Raw genomic sequence first — 14228 nt, 5'->3', positions numbered from 1 at the left:
ACAGATGTGTGTCGTTAGGCAGGTGTATTCATTTGTGTCGTTAGTGAATGCAGGAGAGCTGTTGATGAATAGTATTGATTCTAGACTTTTCTATTGCCTTTGGAGGTTGTTGTTGGGGTGTGACAACATGAGGAAGACAGCAGTGTCGATGCAAATGAAGCTGGCCGTCATAAGGCTCAGAAATGAAAATCAATCAATCAGGAACATTGCAAAAACCCTGGCCATGCCCAAGTCAACAATTTGGTTAATAATTAACAAGAAAAAAACAACCGGTGAACTCAATTATGTCAAAAGACCTGGTAGACCGAGGAAGACCACTGTAGTAGGATGACCGGAGAATACTCTCTATGGTGAAGAAAACCCCCCTGACAACAGCCCAACAGATCAAAAACACTCTCCTGGATGCAGGTGTAGATGTGTCAAAGTCTACCATACGTAGAAGACTACACCAGCAGGACTACAGAGGGTACACTACAAGATGCAAACCACTGATAAGCCTGAAGAACAGAAAGGCGAGATTACAGTTTGCTAAAAAGCACCTAAAAGAGCCCCAAGAGTTCTGGGAAAAAGTATTGTGGACAGATGAGACAAAGATTAACATGTACCAGAGTGATGGAAAGAGGAAATTGTGGAGAAAAAAAAGAAATGCCCATGATCGAAAGTATACCACCTCATCCGTGAAACATGGTGGAGGGGGTGTTATGGCTTGGGCCTGTATGGCTGCCAGTGGAACAGGCTCACTTGTCTTCATCGATGATGTGACTGTAGACAGAAGTAGAACAATGAATTCTGAAGTCTACAGAAATGTTTTATCTGCTCAGATAAAACCAAATGCCTCCAAACTCATTGGACGGCACTTCATCATGCAACAAGACAATGACCCTAAACATACTGCTAGAGCAACGAAGGGGTTTTTGATGGCCAAAAAGTGGAAGATCCTTGACTGGCCGAGTCAATCACCGGATCTGAATCCAATTGAATATGCATTTTACATGCTGAAGAGGAGACTGAAGGCAATACGTCCCCGAAACAAGCAGGAACTGGATATGGCTGCAGTACAGGCCTGGCAGTGCATCACCAGGGAAGATACCCAGCGTCTGGTGATGTCGATGCATCGCAGACTTCAAGCAGTCATTGCATGCAAAGGATATGCGACCAAATATTAACAATGATTACTTTATTCTACATTATGTTAAACAGTCCAATGTATTTTGATGCCCGAAAATGGGGGGGGGCCATGTACAAAAGCTTCAATAATTTCTAAACGGTTCGTCCGATATGTATGAAAATACCCTCAAATTAAAGCTGACAGTCTGCACTTCACCCTCATTGTCATTGTATCCTTTCAAACTCAAAGTGCTAGAGTACAGAACCAAAATAACAACAAAATGGTCACTGTCCAATGAATTATGGAGCTCACTGTATACCACAAACCCCCAAGGTACCTTATTGCTATTATAAACTGGTTACCAACGTAATTGTTTTGTCATACCCGTGGTATACCATGGCTTTATATATATACACAGTACCAGTCAAAAGTTTGGACACACCTACTCATTCCAGGGTTTTTCTTTATTTTTACTATTTTCTACATTGTAGAATAATAGTGAAGACATCAAAACTATGAAATAACTTATATGGAATCATCTAGTAACCAAAAAAGTGTTAAACAAATCAAAATATATTTTATATTTGAGATTCTTCAAATAGCCACCCTTTGCCTTGATGACTGCTATGCCTTGAATGCTTTTCCAACAGTCTTGAAGGAGTTCCCACGTATGCTGAGCACTTGTTGGCTGCTTTTCCTTCACTCTGCAGTCCGACTCATCCCAAACCATCTCAATTGGGTTGAGGTCAGGGGATTGTGGAGGCCAGGTCATCTGATGCAGCACTCCATCACTCTCCTTTTTGGTAGAATAGCCCTTACACAGCCTGGAGGTGTGTTGGGTCATTGTCCTGTTGAAAAACAAATGATGGGATGTTGTATCACTGCAGAATGCTGTGGTAGCCATGCTGGTTAACTATGCCTTGAATTCTAAATAAATCACAGACAGTGTCACCAGCAAAGCACCCCCACACCATAACACCTCCTCCTCCATGCTTTATGGTGGGAAATACACATGTGGAGATCATCCGTTCACTCACACCGCGTCTCACAAAGACACGGGGGTTGGAACCAAAAATCTCAAATTTGGACTCCAGACCAAAGGACACATTTCCACCAGTCTAATGTCCATTGCTCGTGTTTCTTGGCCCAAGCAAGTCTCTTCTTATTATTGGTGTCCTTTAGTAGTGGTTTCTTTGCAGCAATTCGACCATGAAGGCCTGATTCACGTAGTCTCCTCTGAACAGTTGATGTTGAGATGTGTCTGTTACTTAAACTCTGTGAAGCATTTTTTTGGGCTGCAATTTCTGAGGTGCAGTTAACTCTAATGAACTTATTCTCTGCAGCAGAGGTAACTCTGGGTCTTCCATTCCTGTGGCGGTCCTCATGAGAGCCAGTTTAATCATAGTGCTTGATGTATTGACTGACCTTCATGTCTTAAAGTAATGATGGACTGTTGTTTCTTTTTGCTTATTTTAGCTGTTCTTGCCATAATATGGACTTGGTCTTTTACCAAATATGGTTATCTTCTGTATACCCCCACTATCTTGTCACAACACAACTGATTGGCTCAAACGCATTCACTTTTAAGAAGGCACACCTGTTAATTGAAATACATTCCAGGTGACTAACTCATGAAGCTGGTTGAGAAAATTCCAAGAGTGTGCAAAGCTGTCATCAAGGCAAAGGGTGGCGATATAAAATATATTTTGATTTGTTTAACACTTTTTTGGTTACTGCATGATTCCATATGTGTTATTTCATAGTTTTGATGTCTTCACTATTATTCTACAATGTAAAAAATAGTAAAAATAAAGACAAACCCTTGAATGAGTAGGTGTCCAAACTTTTGACTGGTAGTGCAAATATATATACAGTGGGGAGAACAAGTATTTGATAACCTGCAGAATCGGCAGTGTTTCCTACTTACAAAGCATGTAGAGGTCTGTAATTTTTATCATTGGTACACTTCAACTGTGAGAGACGGAATCTAAAACAAAAATCCAGAAAATCACATTGTATGATTTTTAAGTAATTAATTTGCATTTTATTGCATGACATAAGTATTTGATACATCAGAAAAGCAGAACTTAATATTTGGTACAGAAACCTTTTTTTGCAATTACAGAGATCATACGTTTCCTGTAGGTCTTGACCAGGTTTGCACACACTGCAGCAGGGATTTTGGCCCACTCCTCCATACAGACCTTCTCCAGATCCTTCAGGTTTCGGGGCTGTCGCTGGGCAATACGGACTTTCAGCTCCCTCCAAAGATGTTCTATTGGGTTCAGGTCTGGAGACTGGCTAGGCCACTCCAGGACCTTGAGATGCTTCTTACGGAGCCATTCCTTAGTTGCCCTGGCTGTGTGTTTCGGGTCGTTGTCATGCTGGAAGACCCAGCCACGACCCATCTTCAATGCTCTTACTGAGGGAAGGAGGTTGTTGGCCAAGATCTCGCGATACATGGCCCCATCCATCCTCCCCTCAATACGGTGCAGTCGTCCTGTCCCCTTTGCAGAAAAGCAACCCCAAAGAATGATGTTTCCACCTCCATGCTTCACGGTTGGGATGGTGTTCTTGGGGTTGTACTCATCCTTCTTCTTCCTCCAAACATGGCGAGTGGAGTTTAGACCAAAAAGCTCTATTTTTGTCTCATCAGACCACATGACCTTCTCCCATTCCTCCTCTGGATCATCCAGATGGTCATTGGCAAACTTCAGATGGGCCTGGACATGCGCTGGCTTGAGCAGGGGGACCTTGACGGCGTAGTGTGTTACTAATGGTTTTCTTTGAGACTGTGGTCCCAGCTCTCTTCAGGTCATTGACCAGGTCCTGCCGTGTAGTTCTGGGCTGATCCCTCACCTTCCTCATGATCATTGATGTCCTACGAGGTGAGATCTTGCATGGAGCCCCAGACCGAGGGTGATTGACCGTCATCTTGAACTTCCATTTTCTAATAATTGCGCCAACAGTTGTTGCCTTCTCACCAAGCTGCTTGCCTATTGTCCTGTAGCCCATCCCAGCCTTGTGCAGGTCTACAATTTTATCCCTGATGTCCTTACACAGCTCTCTGGTCTTGGCCATTGTGGAGAGGATGGAGTCTGTTTGATTGAGTGTGTGGACAGGTGTCTTTTATACAGGTAAAGAGTTCAAACAGGTGCAGTTAATACAGGTAATGAGTGGAGAACAGGAGGGCTTCTTAAAGAAAAACTAACAGGTCCGTGAGAGCCGGAATTCTTACTGGTTGGTAGGTGATCAAATACTTATGTCATGCAATAAAATGCAAATTAATTACTTAAAAATCATACAATGTGATTTTCTGGATTTTTGTACCTATGATAAAAATTACAGACCTCTACATACTTTGTAAGTAGGAAAACCTGCAAAATCGGCAGCGTATCAAATACTTGTTCTCCCCACTGTATATACCTACATACATATACAAAAGTATGTGGACACCCCTTCAAATTAGTGGATTCGGCTATTTCAGCCACACCTGTTGCTGACAGGTGTATAAAATCGAGCACACCGCCATGCAATCTCCATAGACAAACATTGGCATTTCCAACAACTACTGTGGATATAGATACTTTTGTACCTGTTTCCTCCAGGATCTTCACAAGGTCCTTTGCTGTTTTTCTGGGATTGATTTGCACTTTTCGCACCAAAGTATGTTCATCTGTAGGAAACAGAACGCGTCTCCTTCCTGAGCGGTATGACGGCTGCGTGGTCCCATGGTGTTTATACTTGCATACTATTGTTTGTACAGGTGAACGTGGTACCTTCAGGCTTTTGGAAATTGCTCCCAAGGATGAACCAGACTTGTGGAGGTCTACAATTTATTTTCTGAGGTCTTGGCTGATTTCTTTTGATTTTCCCATGATGTCAAGCAAAGAGGCACTGAGTTTGAAGGTAGGCCTTGAAATACATCCACAGGTACACCTCCAATTGACTCAAATGATGTCAATTAGCCTATCAGTACCACTCTGTGGTATGCGACCTGTGCAGCAACGGGGACGCAGAGAAACGTTGTGAGGTGTGCTGTGTCAACCTCTGTGAGTTATGTTGTCAAGCACACAGGTGAGTGCAAACATTCAATTGGTATGCCTAACCTGACCCGTCGCCAGACCTCAGTCTTAAGGGGGGCATATGAAATGCATGGGAGGGCAGGGCACAATTATTATTAGCCTACAGTACGTATATTCATAATAATCGTATACTCTATTTGCGCAGCACGTAATCATCACATTAAAACATAACCAACAGCAATATGACCAGGTAGCCTATAGCCTACACCACATTACATAGAAGCAATGTTATGAATATCCATAAAACACGGATTACAACCAACACGTGCACATGGTGTACTCAAAGAGAGACAAAAACAGCCCCATTGAGCTATTATCATCTAGCACACTGGCAAAACCAGTATTATCTCCACGTAACGGCAATTGATTCACCACTAAAAACTCCAGCATATCAATTACAGCTGACATGTAGTATCTGTTGCGAGCCAGTTGCTCTGAATTTAAAAGAGTGGAAATCTCTTTTCCTGTCTCTCTACGTTTTTCTGAATCTCTCCACATTGCTTCACAGGCTAAATGTTCTTTTGAAGCTGCATGCTTATTTAAGCCCTTGCCTGTTCCAATTGCATGTTTCCAATCATTAAATCCCTTAATGGAGAAGGTCGCGTCCGATGATACAGATTTGAATTTCCTGCATGCATAACAAAATGCGGAGTCCTTTTCCACCGAGTACTCAAGCCAGTCCCTGTTCAAATACCAGCTAGAGGAAAATGATCGTTTTTTTGAACCAAACATTTTGACTGGATATTTCCTCAACACAACCTGTTTGGGTTTGTCCATGCCGAGGTCACTCACACCCACTGATTCAACAGTCAGTTGTGGCCCAAATGCTGCCCCAGTCGCGGTTGCACTTGACCTGCAGGTCCTGCCAGTCCCAGGGTCGGACTCCATGGAGCTACTAGCATCAGGCTCAGACTGTCGTCCAGGGTCTTCTTCTCCAACTACAACATCAGTCGGTGTCGTATCCAATTTGGCAGAGGAGACTGTTGGTGGGCTTTTCAACCACTTACGGATATCCATGACGAACTGAAGCGAGTAAGCCGGCGAAAACTCATCCAGCTTTCAAAAATGCGCGGTAACTGTTGAGCGGCTTCACTGACGTAGGCTACGTCACGTACGTAGCCTAACTTTCTTTTTATTAAGGCCGTGATAGGCTGTTGCAGTGTAGATTCCCATCAATCAAACAAAATCCCACCATTGTTTCTTTATATTTTTAATGTTTTAATGATAAAGAATGCAACATTAATGCAACACAAAATTAGCAACTATTATAATATAAAATTAAAGTAATTTTTTTAAGAGATCTATGCCTCAAGAGGGGGGGGGGGCTCAAGCATTTTTGGGGGCGGACCCGGCCCCCTATGGCCCGCCCATAGCGACGGGTGTGTGCCTAACTCACGAGTCATGACCAATGTTCCACTTTGTTGCAAGTTAACTAGGATAATGGGGGGTTAATGGGGTCCGTTTTAGCTTTGAAATAGCTGATGAACTGGCCACAATTATTATAACATGGTAATTACATAGGCATGTAATTACTGTGGGGTTTATTGTGACCTACCATATGAGTTCACCATCTCCACCTTCCTGACCCTAGTCGTATTCATTTAAATGTAGTGACAAATGTTAATCCATAATGCAGGACTGTGTGTGTGTTTTGTCTTTCTGCCTGTCACAGAGCCTTGAAGAGTGTTTGTTATACGGGTGGAGAAAGAACCTGCAGCCCAGGTCACTGTTTTTATAACTACATCAAGTTTTTGTGCCTAAGGATAAGGCTGTTTTAGGATTAGTGCCCATGTTTAATGTTTATATACAAAGCCGTAAATTACACAAGGCTTTAGTATCGACGCATCAGAAAATCCAGGCTTAACACATTCCTATCAAACATATTTGTAAATGTGTGCCTTTGTTTATATCTGTGAAAACTACACAGGCTCTGAGATAAGTGATTTCAGTCTGGGGTTTGGCCCACTCTAGTAAGCCTATAGAACAGGTGAAGCAGTAAACTGTGTGTTAAGAGCAACAGCTGCTGGTGCAGTGTTACAGCCAGGGTGCACTGCTTTTACTGGAGCACACACCATCAGTTTCTAGACCAGAGACTAAACTGAGGGTATATGTGCTTATAGACCCTTCCACTCAAGTGGTCTTTCACACCATGTATCCAGGGGAAAACAACCTGTGTCAGCGCTCAGAGGAGAATGTGTGTGTGTGTGTGTTTGTGTAGGGTGCATGTGTGTGAGAGAGAGAGACTGACCTCTAACCTGTCCCCTGGTCTGCAGCACGGCAGGGAGGGCCAGAGAGCGGTGTTCTCCCTGGTGTGTAGAGACTCTGCTGGAGAGCAGATGGGTTGAGGAGGAGAGGCTGTCCTGGTCAGCATGGTCCATAAGGAGAATAAAGACAGGTGAGGAACCATCTGATCTGCAGCACACACATCTACTGGGTGTGCAGGGTTTTGTTCCATCCCAGCACTAACACATCTGTTTGAGTTAATCAAGGTCTTGATTATTACAGTAGGTGTTATTAAGTCAGGATCAGGATGTGATAAAAAATATAATCAAAATCAAATCAACGTTTATTGGTCGTGTACACAGTTTAGCAGATGTTATATGATGCAGCGAAATGCTTGTGTTACTAGCTCCTAACAGTGCATTATAATGTCAAACAAGTACCCAAATAATAAATAATCAAAAACTAGAAACAAGAAATCAAGAATGTCAGAACGAATCAACAACCTAAATAACACTGTATCAGTAATCCAAATGCAATCTATGTGTAAATACACCAAAAATATATGTTAAGAATGATATGTACAGCAGTAGTTATATTACACTGAGATATGTCAAGAATCCAGTATATAAATAAATGGTGTGTATAAACAGTGTAACTAAAATGTAATGTACAGTAGTAGATATATTAGAATGAGCTATGTGAGAATACAGCACAGTGCCTTCAGAAGGTATTCACACCCCATAACTTTTTCAACATTTTGTTGTGTTACAGCCTGAATTTAAAATAGATTCAATTTAGATTTTTTTGTTCACTGGCCTACAGTGGTGGAAAAAGTACTCAATTTTCATACCTGAGTAAAAGTAAAGATACCTTAATAGAAAATAACTAAAGTAAAAGTGAAAGTCACCCAATAAAATACTACTTGAGTAAAAGTCAATAAGTATTTGGTTTTAAATATACTTAAGTATCAAAAGTAAATGGAATTGCTAAAATGTCTTAAGTATCAAAAGTAAAAGTATAAATCATTTCAAATTCCTTATATTAAGCAAGCTATTGACGGATAGCCAGGGGCACACTCCAACACTCAGACATAATTTACAAACGAAGCCTTTGTGTTTAATTAGTCTGCCAGATCAGAGGCAGTAGGGATGACCAGGGATGTTCTCTTGATAAGTGTGTGAATTGGACCATTTTCCTTTCAAAATGTAACGAGTACTTTTAGGTGTCAGGGAAAATGTATGGAGTAAAAAGTACATTATTTTCTTTAGGAATGTAGTGAAGTAAAAGTAAAAGTTGGAAAAAATATAAATAGTAAAGTAAAGTACAGATACCTCAAAAAACGACTTAAGTAGTACTTTAAAGTATTTTTACTTAAGTACTTTAGACCACTGCTGGCCTACACACAATACCCCATAATGTCAAAGTGGAATTATGTTTTTAGACATTTTTACAAATTCATACAAAATTTAAAGCTGAAATGTCTTGAGTCAATAAGTATTCAACCATTTTGTTATGGCAAGCCTAAATAAGTTCAGGAGTAAAAATGTGCTTAACAAGTCACATAATAAGTTGTATGGACTCACTCTGTGTGCAATACTAGTGTTTAATTAAGCCCGAGGGGTTGTAGTATATGGCCAATATACCACGGCTAAGGGCTGTTCTTATGCACGACGCAACGCGGACTGCATGGATACAGCCCTTAGCCGTGGTATATTGGCAATATAACACAAACACCTGAGGTGCCTTATTGCTAGTATAAACTGGTTACCAACGTAATTAGAGCAGTAAAAATACATGTTTAGTCATACTTGTGGTATACGGTCTGATATACCATGGCTTTCAGCCAATCAGCATTCAGGGCTCGAACCAACCAGTTTATAATATGATTTTTTAATGACTACCTCATCTCTGTACCCCACACATACAATTGTCTGTAAGGTCCCTCAGTCGAGCAGTGAATTTCAAACACAGATTCACAAAGACCAGGGAGGTTTTCTATTGGTAGATGGGTAACAAAACAAAAAAGAAGACATTGAATATCCCTTTGAGCAAGGTGAAGTTATTAATTACACTTTGGTGTATCAATACACTACAAAGATACAGGCGTCCTTCCTAACTCAGTTGCCGGAGAGGAAGGAAACCGCTCAGGGATTTCACCATGAGGCCAAAGGTGACTTTAAAACAGTTACAAAGTTTAATGGCTGTGATAGAAAACTGAGGATGGATCAACAGCATTGTCGTTACTCAACAATACTAACCTAATTGACAGAGTGAAAAGAAGGAAGCCTGTGCAGAATAAAAATATTCCAAAACATGCATCCTGTTTGCAATAAGGCACTTAAGTAATACTGCAAACAATTTGGCAAAGCAATTCACTTTTTGTACTGAGTACAAAGCGTTATGTTTGGGGCAAATCCAATACAACACATTACTGAGTACCACTCTCCATATTTTCAAGAACAGTGGTGGCTGCATCATGTTATGGGTATGCTTGTAATCGTTAAGGACTAGGGAGTTTTTCAGGATAAAAAAGAAACGGAATGGAGCTAAGCACAGGCAAAATCCTAGAGGAAAACATGGTTCAGTTTGCTTTCCACCAGACACTGGGAGATGAATTCACCTTTTAGCAGGACAATAACCTAAACACAAGTCATAACACTGGAGTTGCTTACCAAGAAGACAGTGAATGATCCTGAGTGGCTGAGTAACAGTTTTGACTTAAATCTACATGAACATCTATGGCAAGACCTGAAAGTGGTTGTCTAGCAATGATCAACAACCAATTTGACAGAGCTTGAAGGATGTTTTAAATAATAATGGTCAAATGTTGCACAATGCAGGTTTTGGAAAGCTCTTAGAGACTTATCCAGAAAGACACAGCTGTAATCGCTGCCAAAGCTGCTTCTACAAAGTATTGACTCAGAGGTGTGAAAACGTATGTACATTTCTGTATTTCATTTTCACTAAATTTGCAAAATTTTCTAAAAACAGGTTTTCACTTTGTCATTATGGGGTATTGTATGTAGATGGGTGAGATAAAAAAAAAAGGTAATCCGTTTTGAATTCAGGCTGTAACACAACACAATGTGGAATAAGTCAAGGGGTATGAATACTGTATACGAGGCACTGTACACGAAAACACAGTGTGAAAAATAGTATAAAAGGAACAGGAAGTGTCCAGTGTTTAATGTCTTTATGTACACAGAATGTACAAAACATTATGAACTCCTGCTCTTTCCATGACATAGACTGACCAGGTGAATCCAGTTGAAAGCTATGATCCCTTATTGATGTCACTTGTTAAATCCACTTCAATCAGTGTAGATTAAAGAAGGATTTTTAAGCCTTGAGACAATAAAGACATGGATTGTGTATGTGTGCCATTCAGAGGTGAATGGGCAGGACAAAATATTTAAGTATGGTTGTAGGTGCCAGGCACACCGGTTTGTGTCAAGAACTGCAACGCTACTGGGTTTTTCACGCTCAACACTTTCCCTTTCCCGGTTTGTATCAAGAATGGTCCACCACCCAAAGGACATTTAGCCAACTTGGCACAACTGTGGGAAGCATTGGAGTCAACATGGGCCAGCATCCCCGTGGAACGCTTTCGACACCAATGTAGAGTCCATGCCCCAACGAATTGAGGCTGTTTTGAGGGCAAAGAGGGGTTGTGCTTTGTAGTCTCTGTGTACATGGGACAGCAGCATTGGCTGTGTGTGTGTGTGAGAGTGTGTGTGCGTGTTTGTGAGTATGGGCGTATACGTGTGTCATATACACTCACGTGTGTGAGTATATATGTGAGTAAAGGAGTAGGCTTATTCTATAATAAAGGTGTCATACATGGTTTTGAAAGTTTTACTATGAGAAAAGGTTAAGAAAAGTGTTACTTGTGTTCTCTGCAGCAGATTGGAGGCGGCGGTGGTGGATAACAGTGATGGCTCCTATTCCGTCTACTACACCCCCGTGGAGCCAGGGTTCTACTCTGTGTGGGTGTGTGTCAAGGCCCAACACATTAAGGTACTGTACCAACCCCGGGTCAGGGGTCAGCATGCCCCTGTATTTCCATTTTCTATTCAATTATTCCTACTGTCATTTCTGTCATTAATTTCCGTTCACTTCTTTTCTCCTCTAGGGTTCCCCTTTTGTCCTAAACGTGAAGAGAAAGGTCCGGCGGCACGTTCCACTGCTGTTCTTTCTGTTCCAGTGGGGGTTCTAAGGAGGCGCGCTGTGGCTGCACCGGTACCATGCAAGGTAGGTACAGCAGACTACAGAGTACTTGGCTAGGAATGTTTGAAATGGGAAATATAATATATACAATTATCTGTGGAACTCGGCGAGGCCACATCTAAACTCAGCAAAAAAAGAAACGTCCCTTTTTCAGGACCCTGTCTTTCAAAGATAATTAGTAAAAATCCAAACAACTTCACAGATCTTAATTGTAAAGGGTTTAAACACTGTTTCCCATGCTTGTTCAATGAACCATAAACAATTAATGAACATGCACCTGTGGAACGGTCATTAAGACACTAACAGCTTACAGACGGTAGGCAATTAAGGTCACAGTTATGAAAACGTAGGACACTAAAGAGGCCTTTCTACTGACTCTGAAAAACACCAAAAGAAAGATGCCCAGGGTCCCTGCTCATCTGCATGAACGTGCCTTAGGCATGCTGCAAGGAGGCATGAGGACTGCAGATGTGGCCAGGGCAATAAATTGCAATGTCCGTACTGTGAGACGCCTAAGACAACGCTACAGGGAGACAGGACGGACAGCTGATTGTCCTCGCAGTGGCAGACCACCTGTAACAACACCTGTACAGGATTGGTACATCCGAACATCACACCTGCGGGACAGGTACAGGATGGCAACAACAACTGCCCGAGTTACACCAGGAACGCACAATCCCTCCATCAGTGCTCAGACTGTCCGCGATAGGCTGAGAGAGGTTGGACTGAGGGCTTGTAGGCCTGTTGTAAGGCAGGTTCTCACCAGACATCACCGGCAACAACGTCGCCTATGGTCACAAACCCACCGTCGCTGGACCAGACAGGACTGGCAAAAAGTGCTCTTCGCTGACGAGTCACGGTTTTGTCTCACCAGGGTTGATGGTCGGATTCGCGTTTATCATCGAAGGAATGAGCGTTACACCGAGGCCTGTACTCTGGAGCGGGATCGATTTGGAGGTGGAGGATCCGTCATGGTCTGAGGCGGTGTGTCACAGCATCATCGGACTGAGCTTGTTGTCATTGCAGGCAATCTCAACGCTGTGCGTAACAGGGAAGACATCCTCATGTGGTACCCTTCCTGCAGGCTCATCCTGACATTACCCTCCAGCATGACAATGCCACCAGCCATACTGCTCGTTCTGTGCGTGATTTCCTGCAAGATAGGAATGTCAGTGTTCTACCATGGACAGCGAAGAGCCCGGATCCCAATCCCATTGAGCACGTCTGGGACCTGTTGGATCGGAGGGTAAGGGCTAGGGCCATTCCCCCCAGAAATGTCCGGGAACTTGCAGGTGCCTTGGTGGAAGAGTGGGGTAACAACTCACAGCAAGAACTGGCAAATCTGGTGCAGTCCATGAGGAGGAGATACACTGCAGTACTTAATGCAGCTGGTGGCCACACCAGATACTGACTGTTACTTTCGATTTTGAACCCCCCTTTGTTCAGGGACACATTATTCCATTTCTGTTAGTCACATGTCTGTGGAACTTGTTCAGTTTATGTCTCAGTTGTTGAATCTTGTTATGTTCATACAAATATTTACACATGTTAAGTTTGCTTAAAATAAATGTAGTTGACAGTGAGAGGACATTTCTTTTTTTGCTGAGTTTAGTACTGGTGCAGGGACAATGCTAGGTATGTCCTCTATGGGCAATATGCCAATTAGGTGCAGCAGAGTGAAGGCTACTACAGGAGCGGTATGCTAGGTATGTGCAGAATGGGAAATGTGCTTTGTCTGGTGCGCTGAGTGGACAAGTCACATCAGGTAACAGTAAGTCTGTGTCTGTCAGTCTTGAAGTGTGTGTCCGCTGTCCACCATGACATTAAGCACCAGACAGATTTACTAAGCATTTGCACAACGGTCACGATAGCTTTGCTTTTAATCTCTTACTCCTTTCTGAAAATATCAGGTACAAAACTATGAATATTAACACTCTTGCCTTTTGTGTGTGCAGGAGGGTTCCAGGGCTCTGGTCACGGCCATAAGGGTCACCCTGGTAAACACCACTGGTCGTGCTGTGGCAGTGTGGTGGAGGCATCCGAGTGCCTGCCCCGGAGTGTGATAATGGCAGTGGGGGGAACAGTAACAGCAGTGGGGGGGACAGGGACAGGCTCGCCCCGGGGCCATCTCAGAACAGTGGAGCTCTGAGGGACAGGACCAGGACACCCCTACCACCACCAGACATGGGTCTTCAAATCAACCCTTTCAGATGATTAACGAAATACTGGGAAAGAAGTGGTACAGTGGGGGGCTAAAAGTGAGAAGAATGAATGTAACAAAAAAAAGAACTTGAGAGGCAGCATTACTTATGACACATTTTCTATATAATATATACACAAGCTGTAGATTTTAAACACACTACACAAAACAATCTTTGTTGTTTTAAGGAGATCCACTACTTTTACTACTCTAACTATTCTGTCGATTATATTGTTTTGCATGAGCATGTTACTTGGCATCACCAAACTGACTTTGTGCCTTTTATGTATTTGAAAGATCATTCTCTTTCATCTTAAAAAAATCACACGGGCATCACTTGATGATGTGTCGGTACAATATTAACAACAGTTATGAGGTTTCCATC

Source organism: Coregonus lavaretus (genome assembly GCF_964263955.1).
Source record: "Coregonus lavaretus genome assembly, chromosome: 5".
NCBI lineage: Eukaryota > Metazoa > Chordata > Actinopteri > Salmoniformes > Salmonidae > Coregonus > Coregonus lavaretus.
This window is presented reverse-complemented; position numbering follows the sequence as displayed.